At 40.1% G+C, this 12,036-nt stretch overlaps 1 long non-coding RNA gene across 2 annotated transcripts in view; it reads right to left on the bottom strand.

The window, feature by feature from the left end:
• The window catches only part of LOC113604424 (uncharacterized), a 200,406-nt gene that overhangs the window by 134,057 nt on the left and 54,313 nt on the right, over positions 1–12,036 (bottom strand). The gene's annotated exons all lie outside the window — the stretch shown is intronic.

Raw genomic sequence — 12,036 nt, 5'->3', positions numbered from 1 at the left:
TGAAGATATATTATCATAACTATAGAGCTTAAAACATTAAGCCAATGGGGTCAAAAAAAAAACATTTAAGTAAATCTAAAGCTGAACTTCAAAATAAAAATTATGTATGACTATTTTGACAACAGATGACAAATCCTTATTGGCAGTGGTGCTCAGACATTTATAAAAGTCTCATCCAACTGGAAAACTAGAAGGGATATAAACTACAACCAGATCTTCTTTTATGTGCTCTCTATTTTCCAAACAAATCGGGTGTGAGGCAAATGATGGGAGTAATGTTGCTTCTCATAAGAGATTGATTTTAAATGGATTTTCTGGTACGATTCCAAAGACAAAGTGCACACCGCCAAGACTTAGGGAGACTCCAAGTGCCTCGGGCTCCGAAAGGATTCTTGAGCTCTCTGGCCTTAAGCCAAATGATATGTCAAAGAATAATCAAGATTACATTAGAGCTTTTCCTAAAGTGAAGGTAACATTCAAAGTTGGGATGACCGATGTCTCTTCGGAGAAGTTCATTAGGATTTTATGTGATGGGTGCGGGGGACACAGTTTTTCATTAAAAAGAACGGGCGGTCAAGAGTCTATTTCCCCTAAGCATCAGACAATACACCATTGAAAGTGAGAACAATGTAATTAATAATGATATTAAGAATGCGTCACAATGGTGTCACCTGTGCCCCCTTATCCCATAGAGAGGCTATTACAGCAGAGAGGCAAGGGCACACAATATTTTAAACAGGTACTTGAAAGAATACCACCATAAATTCAGCCCCATACTTTTCTTCCCCCAAATCCTCAGCTGTAATCAAGCAGAACATATTCAAAAACCAAGGTCATCTCATGGGTGCAATACCAGTTCAGGAGCCAACAATCTGAATCCCAGTTCCTGATACTCTGCAACTAACTTACTCACATTACTGCTAGGGCTCAACTTTTTTCTCTGTAAAATAAGAATGCTGAGGAGATGATTTTTACTATCCTTTATGTTCTAAGAGTGGCCTGATTCTATAACATAACTGTAAAAACATTTACTAGAGAGAGATTTTGTTCTAGAATGTAGACAGACAAGCAAATCGAAATAATCTCACAAGATGTAAAGATTTAAAACCAAAAGAACTGAGTTGTTCTCAGATCTGTGAGCTTTAGGCTTTGGCTGGGGAAGGGGGCATTTCTCAGACCTACCTCCATACTTCCGTCTTACTATTTTTTAGCCCATCTGAGGAACAAAAAAGTAATCATAGCCTAAAATCCTGACTTGTCAAAATTCTTAAACTGAACTGAAAGATGGCTTTCATTTTGACGTAGCACCACTGTATACTGGCATAAAAGTATTGTGTTTGTTCATTTATATGTAGTGATGTTGAAGGATGCGTTAGCTTTGGGCAGATTGCTTTTTTCATTAATTATCATCTATGATCTATTTCAGATAAATTAACGCAGTGTAGAGGAAATCTGGGCCAGTCACTAAATATTTATAAATAAACTTGAAAAAATCCTGCCACTGCAGAGGATGGAACTTCAAAGAAGAATAAGATATTTCAATACTCTCAAAATGTGTTTCTTGTTAATCACACAAAGAAGAACTTTAGTAGCTTTCCAGCATAAGTACCCGCTGGGCACTACCTTAACCAGATGGTCAAAGTTAACATCTCCAATAATGAAACAAATTGACTTTATTTCCTTCTCATACAGAGAAAAACACATCTCTTCTGTGGTGTTCCTGCCCAGAATGCATAATGTGAATCTAATCATGGGGAAACATCAGGCACATTCAAATGACCCGCCCGTACACATCCCAAATTTCAAAGTCATAAAAAACAATGAAAAGCTGAGGCACTGTTGTAGACTGACAGATAATAAATAGACACAACTAAATGGAATGCGTGACCCTGAATTAGATCGTGGAGTGAGAATAAAAAAGAACACCTTAAGGACATTCTGGAGGCACATGGTGAAATCAGATGATAGACTAAGGATTAAATAACACTGCATCAGTGGTTAATTTCTTTTTTTGAAAATTTTTATACGTTTATTTATTTTTAGAGAGAGACAGAGTGCGAGCAGTGGAGGGGCAGAGAGAGAGGGAGACACAGAATCCGAAGCAGGCTCCAGGCTCTGAGCTGTCAGCACAGAGCCTCACACAGGGCTTGAATTCACGAACTGTGAGATCATGACCTGAGTTGAAGTCGGACACTTAACTGACTGAGCCACCCAGGTGCCCCAAGAGTCAATTTCTTGATATACACACTCACAGTGGTTATTTGACACAATATACTTGTATTTATAAAATACACAGATAAAAGGGCATATTTACAACTTGCTCTCTACTAAGTAGCCAAATGAAATGTGTGTGCTGTGTTAAGACAGAGAAACACACACACACACCCACACACCCACACACACAGAGTGGGGGTGGGGAATGATGAGGCAAAGGAAACAAAATATTAACAATTAGTGAATTGGGCTACGATAGTTCCTTGCATCATTCTTACGTGTTTAATTTTCATACCTTTTACACCTTTCTGCACTTAAACATTTACTAGAACAACCATTAAAGCTCTTTTCCAGAGAAAAGTAGCAAAGCAATTTTGGTCACTGCGATGTACTTTAAGGAGCTAAATGCTTTCTCCACCAAAAACAAACCCGCTAAGCTAAAGGAAAGGGCTCAACCTTTCTCAATAATATTCACAATTTAGAAAAAGATGCTACAATATTGAGTACAAAATCAGCTCAAGGCTGTCTCAGAAAGGCAATTTAAGTGGCGAGAAACATTTTAGGCATAAACAAACATTTAGGCTACTTTATCAGAAAATAAAAGTAAGTCTCCATAGTGAATCAAGACAAAGATTTAAATCCTGGGTGGCATCTCTTCTCACCCCCGCTTCTTCTCACTCCCCTTCTCACACCCCTCACGCCCATCTTCTGCCACACTGTCCCAAATCCAGCACAACTCAGTTCTGGGTGTAAAAGTAAGTATTCAATCAACTGGACGTGACCGCAATCACCGGACTCTTAAACGGAAAAGCACGTGACTGAACATGAGCTAGCTATAGGTAGACGTAGTGAGAAAATTAGTCTTCAAAAAATAAAGACCACACCTACCCACCCCCAACACGTGTAACTACATGTAGCCTTGAAAATAGCTGCCATCCTACCATAGTATCTCTGACAGGCTGAACAACATGTAGAATTTGGGATTTAGGGAACGTCGCCTTTGGTGATGTATCTAAATTTGTGGACGATAGATTGCTCTTCTGTTAAATTTGGGTAATAATATTTAACTTGGAGAATTACAATAGAGGAGAAAAGCCTACAGCTCCTGGACCACGTGCCAGCATTCTGCTTACCAATACACACAGATTATCTCATTTAACGTCGGTAACATCCCTATCAGACTGGCTCAGTTACGATGTTCCATTTTACAAGTGAGTTGAGTAACCTGTCCAAGGTGACAACTCTGGTAAGAACCAAAGCGGAGTGTCAAACCCCAACTTACACGGCTCCAAATAGTCAACAAAGACGGGTGGTTAGGACGCACCATGTACAGAGCTGTGCTCCCTGGGTCTGGAGGCTCGCTCTAGCACCTGGCAATGCCACAACATTGGCCAAGTCATTTCAGTTCCCTGTGCCTTTCTTTCTTCAAAATTGCAATCATAGTAGCAGCAACATTCTGATGAAGAGTAAAAATATTATTCACGGATGATGCATTAATTCATATATTAAAGAGAGGCTTTATATTGAGAAATAGCAGATGGAAATGACGGTAAGGTTCATGGATTTCACTAAAGACAGCAGAATTACATGAAAGTCTGTTAACCATGATAAATACATTGTGTGTGTATGTGTGTGCAAAATAGGCTCTTAGATCCTGCTAGCCTCTGCTCCAAACATGATTATATCTACACATATGTATTACTATATATATACTATATATATACTATATATATTAGTTTGGCATTAGAAATACAGTGGTGTTTTGCAAGAGCTGGCATGATCTAAGAACCTCAATGAAGTTATCTATTGTTATATGTAAAATATACAGTAGCTTATCAATAAATGGTATCACTTGTAATAAATTCAACTGAGAAAAAGTGCCTAATTTTTACTTAAGTTGCGGAAGCCTGAAAAAAAAAACCCTGCAGCTATGAAGATAATATTACGCAGATTTACATTATTCCAGGGCATTAACTTAACATCTACTAAATTAAATGCAGCAGTGCCAATGCACGAGACGGAGTCTGTGATTAAATAAAAGGCACAATAGACAGTAACTGTTTTGAATGTCTTGTGACGCTTTTAGAGCTCTTTAGATGTACCCAGCCACAGGACACTAATTTTAAATGATCAACTCTTATAGAGTAATTGGAGTATAGTCTTAACTCATTTAATATTACTTACAGAGCTGACGGCTTCCGTGTCAGCTAAGCATACAGGTTTTTATGGAGCTATTTTGTACATACTTTGGAGTTTTCTTTTTAATGCCTCTATATAATTATAATTAGTTCAGGAGGCCCAGTAACACTTTGAGATAATTGTGCATAAATTAATTGCTAAAGGGCACAATTAACTTTTTATTAACATTTGCAATAATAAACATTCAACTCGGTTTCTAATATTTCATAAATTATATTCCATATTTTAATTGCTCCTATAGCAAGTTTTATTACTTAATGTCCTTGAATATTTGCCTTGGGGACCAAAGCAAGCACTCCAACATGCTTAATCCCAAAGAAAACCTGCGTTCAATTAGACAGTAGGAGTCAAGCAAGCACTGAATGAAATCCCCCTCTGCTGTAAGAAAGAATTAGAAAGAGGCATTCCTTCGCAGGAAACTTCTCTATGGGAAGATAAGCCAACGATAAGAGTAATGCTTTCATAAAATAATACAACTGACCTCTTTAAGGAAACTGGGCTTTTTTAACCACAGAAATTAAGCATCACCCTGAGCCACCCAGGCGCCATGTTACAATTCAGTGCATTCAATCACGAATCAGGTTCACCAATGGTGTGGTAGGCTTGTTCCTTCTCAGGACTCACAGTGGAAACCATGCATTCCGACTCTGAGTAAGCCTCCCACCCCCATAGAGAAAAAATAATACTTAATTTCTCAAAGAGGCATCCTCCAATCTCTCTGCTTTGAGGTTACAAATCTGGCTCCAGAATACTGGGAGCCAAGCCCGAGGAGAGAGATGGGATCTCCACGTGTACTTAGCGGACATTCACACGATCTAGTGATTTTCAGTAAAATTCCTTCACCTCGCTGACCCTCATTTCCACCTGATGTTTTATGACCAAAAGCTTCTCTTGAATGTCATTATTAAATATCCCCGTGACCAGGAAGCACTTATGATTGGCTGATTTAAGGATGGACTCTATTTTTTGACATCTGGAACCACTCCCCCCAAAGCTTCTGTTTTAAGGTCTCTTGAAAACTTTGTAACTCCACAGTTGATGAACAGAGGAGCCTTCAAATATAAAAAGTCTGTGGGCTTTCCTCAGAACCAGAACAGAAGGATTCATGGAGAACCTTACTCTAAGCACAGCCTGGGCTTAGAGTAGCCCTCACAGGCAAGAAAGAGAAGCTGGATCCTCCGGAGGTCACAGAGAGGAAGACAAGAGCGGGACAGGCCAGCCTCTGACATGCCCTTGGAGTCAAGCAGTAGAAACATGGAGTAGGCTCCACCACTTACGGTCAGGCTAAGGGATGCTCTGTAGGTACCAAATGGCGGTCTTTGCCAAGTCTCCTCGTTCCATTATATATTTAAGTGTGTGTGGGGTGGGGGGGGGGGGAGCAAATATAGAAAAGTGTATTTGTGAAAAGATTTCCATTACATACTCTGTAATTGAAAAGGCAAATTGCAAAACTTGATCATGTATTTTGATTTCATTGTGTGTTAGAAAATAGTTTGATTAGGGGCACGTGGGTGGCTCAGTTGGTTGAAGATCTGACGTGTGATTTTGGCTCAGGTCATGATCCCAGGGTTGTGGGATCGAGCCCCAGGTTGGGCTCTGCACTGGGCATGCAGCCTGCTTGAGATTCATTCATTCATTCTCTCTCTCTCTCCTACTCTCTCGCATGTTCTCTCAGAAAAAAGAGAGAGATAAAAGAAAGAAAACAGTTCAATTATGTGTACGCATATGTGTTTTTAAATGCCAAAGAAATATCTTGACTCTCAGGAGAGGAGTTGGAGTTGTGGAAAGATAAGGCAATGGAAGCTTTTTGGTTATTACTGAATTATTTTACTTTATTTTTACTTATTTTACTTTATCCTTCAAAATCATTTTTGTCTATGAGAAATATAATGGAAGCCACATATAGGATTTAAAACAAAATTTTTTTAAGTTTATTTATTTTGAGAGAGACAGAGACTGAATGGGGGAGGGGCAGAGAGAGAGAGAGAGAGGGTGAGAGGGTGAGAGAGAGAGAGAGAGAGAGAGAGAGAGACAGAGAATCCCAAACAGGCTCCATGCTGCCACCACAGAGCCAGACATGGGGCTTGAACTCATGAAACCACAAGATCATGACCTGAGCTGAAACCAAGAGGTGGGCTCTTAACCACCTGAGCCACACAGATGCCCCTAAATTGTAACAGTCATGTTAAAAAAAAAAGAAAAATGTATCCTAATATCTATCATTTAACCTAATATATCAAAAGTATTATCATGTCAGTATACAGTCAATACAGAAGTATTGAGATGTTGTACATCCTCTTCGCGCAAAATTTCTGAAACCCATTGTGTATTTTACACTTACAGCAGATCTCAGTGTGAACTAGCAACATTTTCAGCATGCAACAGTGTCATATGGTTAGTATCTACCAAATGGAACAATGCAGTTTCATACTACTTAAGTTATTACAGTGAGCACTTTTACAAAAAATAGTAATAAAATCATATACTGCAAATGGCTATGTCCAGGTAAAATAGCTAAATTTCCTAACTACCCTATTTCTTTATATTGCTAAGAATATATCTGAAAAGCAGATCACTTTCTCATTATGTCATTAAGTTAATCAAAGCAGATCACCTTCTCTTCAAGGTCTTGTGAAACAGAACAAAGAAAAACTTCATTTAAAACAGAGTTGGGAGGGCGCCTGGGTGGCTCAGTCGGTTGAGAGGTTGAACGTGGGACTTCCAATCAGTCATGACCTCATGGTTTGAGCTTCCCCCAAAGTCCTCAGGCTCTGTGCTGACTGCTCAGAGCCTGGAGCCTGTTTCAGATTCTGTGTCTCCCTCTCTTTCTGCCCCTCCCCTACTCTCTCTCAAAAATAAATAAACATAAAAAAAATTAAACAGAGTTGGGAGGCCAGAGGGGAAAGCTGCCATGACCCACCAACTTGGAGTCAACTGCCAATCCCAACAGGAGGAAGTGAAATTTACCACCATGGCAGGAAGAAGGAAGAATTTTTCCTTGCCTGGCAACAACCCAGCCAATGAGCAACTGTCACCATCCTCAACTCTCACTTTCCTCCAATGGATTTGCAGGCAAAGCAGCCCCTCCCAACTTCCTCCTTTCTCTCTACAAATGTGGTAACACTGCTCTCCTCTGTTTTCTAGATTTGTCTGTGGTTTTGGCACAGTCTGTGTGGCCCAGAACTGCAATTCCTTTGACATTTCCGAATAAACCCATTTTGGCGGTAAAATAACTGGATGTCTTATTTTCAAGATCAACACTCGAAACGCACCTCGATGACACATAACAGTATCGCTTTTGATCTCTTTCATCTCAAGCACTTGCTCCAATAAGCAGGCATAGTACTCATTAATATTCATAAATTGTGAAGGAAATAAATCACAATGCCTGTACTTTGTAAACAGCGTGGAGCATTAAAAAATGCTACTGCATCCAGAGGCATGAGGCCAACTGAAGTGTTATTAGCAAGACCAATGCGAGGGCACTGGGGAAGAAAATCTGCTGGTAGGAGTGAGATATAAAGTTTAACATGGGTGGAACCTGGGCTGGAACAGGTAGAAACATGGACATGACTGAATTACGAGTAACTAGTTTCTCACTTCCTAAAGAAACAGTTAATCTCATTGTGGATCAACAGAAACTCCTGATGTTCTGTTCAACAAGAGCACATGTTACTTTACTTTCTTTGACTGAGCCACCCATGTGGGAAAAAAAATAACTAAAACTAGGAGATATTCCCATTGAGACTATTTTCCTCCACGCCCAGAGAGGTCCGGTCTTGCTGTTTTATAATAAACAGCCACCTTCTTCTTCCAAAGAAACACCTTCTTCCCCAACAGCAGGGCAAAGCTAAGGGAAAAAGCAAGGGTCGGTGGGGAGGGGGGCCACGTTTCTCAAATCATTTCCAAGAATGTGAGTCTATTCACGTTGTTCCAAACTCCAAGCTCTGTAGTTGTCCTAAAAATCTTATGAGAACAGAGAATCCACAGTTTCCCCTCCACTGTAAGGGGATCAGAGCTGTGGCACCACCTTCCAATTGAAGCCCATTTGACTCGGAACTGGTGGGTGAACCCTTACACCCACTATACTACACATACACAAAAGTTTCAGCACACACTTACACACACACACCACTCAAAAGTAGCACAATGCGCACCACAGACACAAACACATTCACATAAATACTACATACAACACACACACAAGTATTTGCGAATATAAATACTCAACTTATGCTATATTTGTTTTATTGAGTCACTTACTTGTAAATTTAACATTACAACTTGTCTGATATATAAAACAAGTCATTTTTTTTAAAGGGTTGCATCTAGGGTTTCAAAACATTATTGTTGTTGATTTGTATTTATTTTTCCTTTCTTTGTCATATCTTCCCCAAGTTTTTAGTTCTGCTGTCCTGCTATCCTAGTTTTTCTTGTCATTTTCTTAAGTATAATAGTTGGGAAAACATCGTGGCACAGGGTGGCTGGGTGGCTTAGTCAGTCGAACATCCTACTCTTGATTTCAGCTCAGGTCAAGATCCCAGGGTCATGGGATTGAACCCCGTGTCAGGCTCCACGTGCTCAGCATGGAACCTGCTTGAGATTCTCGCTCTCCCTCTGCCCCTTCCTCACTCACACTCTAAAAATAAAAATTTTTTTTAAAAATGCACCTCAGCATAATTTTCTGAGTGTTTAAAGTAACCAGCTCCTCATTGTATATAGGATATATATAAGATAAATATACAAAACATCACGTATAGCTGTATATATTGTATAGACAGATATCAAAAAGAATAAAACAATTCTTGCAGTCAATTTTGAATACTGACAAGCTGGGGGCATTTCTTCCTCTTCTTTTTTCTTTTCCTTTCTTTCTTTCTTTCTTTTTTTTTTTTTCCTTCGGAGTGAAGGAGAAAACACATCTGTTCCTGACTTGCGCATCAGAACTCTTTCAAGTCACTTTAGCAACATTAGCTCTTGTTGCTAGGCAAGAGATCTTTGATCCTCCTGAAAGGAGCTACCTTATTTGAGGACATGACAAGGCTCACAAAAAAGTACAGCGTAAACAGTGTCATGTGAATGGCATGACGTTTTTACGCACTGGTGTTGAGACGTGACCTGCGTCAACTCTGGAATATGCCACGCGTTGTTTGTCGCTTCATCAATATTTCTCTTTGGATTCTCAAAAGCATCAGTTGAAGTATGCGCTCTTCTCTTTCTGACAGAAGGAAGTGAAAACGTGTGTGCCCGCAAGGATGATTTCCTCCTGCACACTCCCATTTTGCCTTCTCTGCACAAACCCCATCAATGGAGACCTTCCTACTTACTTCTCTGGGTTGCTTCTTCTCTATTTCGGCCACGCTTTCTGCTGCAGTGAGATAGGAATGCATGCACGTGATGAGTGATGGATACAAAGAGACAGACCTTGTCCTAGATGACAGTTTCTCGGACTTTGTTGGACGAAGCGTACCTAGGAAGTTCACTCTTTTTACCAGAAACCTATGCCAAATTGGTATTTTACATTCACATTTATTGTTGATGTTTAGGTGATACAGGAGTCACGTAAAAGCCCCAATCCATATGTGTGGGATGTATTTGTGATAGACTTTCGAAGACTTGACAAGCAATCGTTGTTACTGCGGGTTTATTCAAATAAAATAACTTTCCTTCTTGTATGTGGAGAATACAAGGCAAAATTCAGTAAGGCTGTCTTGCTGGGAGTTCAAGACTGATAAACCCATTCAGGAGGCAGAAGATAAAGGAGTCAAGTGAAGAAACCTCGGGGGGCTCATTCTCACAAATAACCTTTGTAATTTGGGTTTTGTCAGCTCTGTCGAGAACAAGGACAGAGCCTTTATACTAGATGACTGTAAAGTGACAGATAAATCCAAGTTAACTCAATCAGATCCAATCTTACTAATTATTAATCAAAGGCATTAATATATTCAGAACAGTAGTAATTAAACAGGCATTGTCCCCCTTGCAAACGTTTGTACCTGGAGTTAAAAATCTATCTATAGCTTCACTGATTTCGCTCTTTCATGGCGTAAGAGAAGAAACTAATGCGTGTTCCAAAAGCAAAAAGTATAATGCTATGATTAGCTACAGATACAGATGGAAATACATGTAATATACACCTGTGTAGGTAAATTATACATGTAGCTATGTGAAATATACATATATATATACACAAGGTTCATATCAATTCTGCGATACATTTCATTCACTGTACACATAATGACTGTAACTTAAAAACCACTGTACCCAATTCGCTAGTTGATAGAGAGAAAACAATACTCTTCTGAGCACTGACTATGTGCAAAACATATTCCCATATGTGATTTCACTCAAGGCTCAAAAATTCTTATGAATAAAATGGCAGAGTAAGGAGCTGGAAAAAAAACTCTCTCCCTAGCAAAACAGCAATGTGTCTGACGAGCATTTTAAATATCATTTTAATTCTCTGGAAATTGTCCTAAGAGCACACAGTAAAGGGAGAAATGTTCTTTCAACATATTGTGCCTTACCGGCACAATAGGCTGACACACAAATTCTGACCACATATTGACTGAACGGCAAGCAACTCTGACCCAGAGGGAACAGATAGGAATCAGGTTTCAGAATAAAATCATACTCGTCCTCGGAAGTCTGGAAGACTCTGTGCATGCTCCAGCCTGTGTCCTCTGAGAGGGACCTTCCAAGTTCATAGACCCTGGCTCAAGAGAAGGCAAACAATGTAAACCCCTGAACTGCGATAATATTCTCCAAGCCACAGACACGTCCAATGATAAAGGGTAAACACCAAATTGGCAAAGACTATTTAATCATAATATTGGACTGCCCTAGGTACCTAGGATCCAGGATTATAAGAAGGGAATGAAACATTTTCAGCAGAACCTTTGGGTGTGTGTGTGGAGGCCGGGGCGGGGGTGGGGGGTGGGGGATGGGGAAGGAAACTTCCCAAAATTAGTTCAAGCGGTCCCTAAGCCAATAAACAAACAACAGAGCAGGAAAGAAGCAGCCAATAAAAACAGCTTTCGATAGGACCGACACTGCTGAAGCCCCTCTGGGTGAGTGCAGTAAGGAGAGCTCTCAGATGTACCAAAGCAGAGTCCAATGGCAAGTTCTCTATCCCAAAACATCGTATTAGAGAAACTGAAAACTGCACACAAAAGAACTGCAGCTCTACTAGATACTTAACCAAAGGAGGAGACGGAGGGAAAGTTTCTTTTCTAGGCTCTGTGTTCACTGTCCACAACACCAACCCTGTACAAGATCACCACTGTCTGCTTCACCTTACAATCTGATTCCCCCCCTTTTTTTTCCCTGCTAGCAGTTGTGTGTGTGTGTGAGCTCAACCTAGGTTTGCTTGAGACATGATACTTCCAGTAAACAGAAGACGATTTGGATTAGGGGCAGCTGGGTGACTCAGTTGGTTAAGCATCTGACTCTTGATTTCGGCTTGGGTCACCATCTCACGGTTATGTTTCATGAGTCTGAGCCCCACATCCGGCTCTGCTCTGAAAGCACAGGGCCTGCTTGGGATCCTCTCTCTCCCTCGCTCTGTGCCCCTTTCCTGCTCGTGCTTTCCCTCTCTCTCAAAATAAATAAACAAATTTTTTA

The sequence above is a fragment of the Acinonyx jubatus genome, chromosome E2 (genome assembly GCF_027475565.1).
Source record: "Acinonyx jubatus isolate Ajub_Pintada_27869175 chromosome E2, VMU_Ajub_asm_v1.0, whole genome shotgun sequence".
NCBI classification, from domain to species: Eukaryota; Metazoa; Chordata; class Mammalia; order Carnivora; family Felidae; genus Acinonyx; species Acinonyx jubatus.
This window is presented reverse-complemented; position numbering and strand designations above follow the sequence as displayed.